The sequence below is a fragment of the Cariama cristata genome, unplaced genomic scaffold (assembly GCF_000690535.1).
Source record: "Cariama cristata isolate BGI_N322 unplaced genomic scaffold, ASM69053v1 scaffold22589, whole genome shotgun sequence".
NCBI classification, from domain to species: Eukaryota; Metazoa; Chordata; class Aves; order Cariamiformes; family Cariamidae; genus Cariama; species Cariama cristata.
In genome coordinates, this window is record NW_009634347.1 from 1 (window position 1) to 271 (window position 271).

The window sequence follows — 271 nt, forward strand, 5'->3', positions numbered from 1 at the left end:
AAATGCCGGCTCTCGGCCGGGTGTTTCCCGGTTGGATTTCAGGCAGGCGGGAAGGGAAAAAGCCTGACCCTGCTCCGGCGAGAGGGAGAAAGTGGAAAATCCAACGGGAAAGCTGAGCGGGGTGCAGGGGAGAGCGAAACGCCGCTCCCGGGGGGATCCATCCCGGGGTGACGGAGGAGAAATGGGGGCTGCGGGGATGGTTTGCTCGTCCTGTCCTCCATCCGCCGGGAATGGGAATGCGGGGTTGGGAAGACGACGCTGAGCATCACCG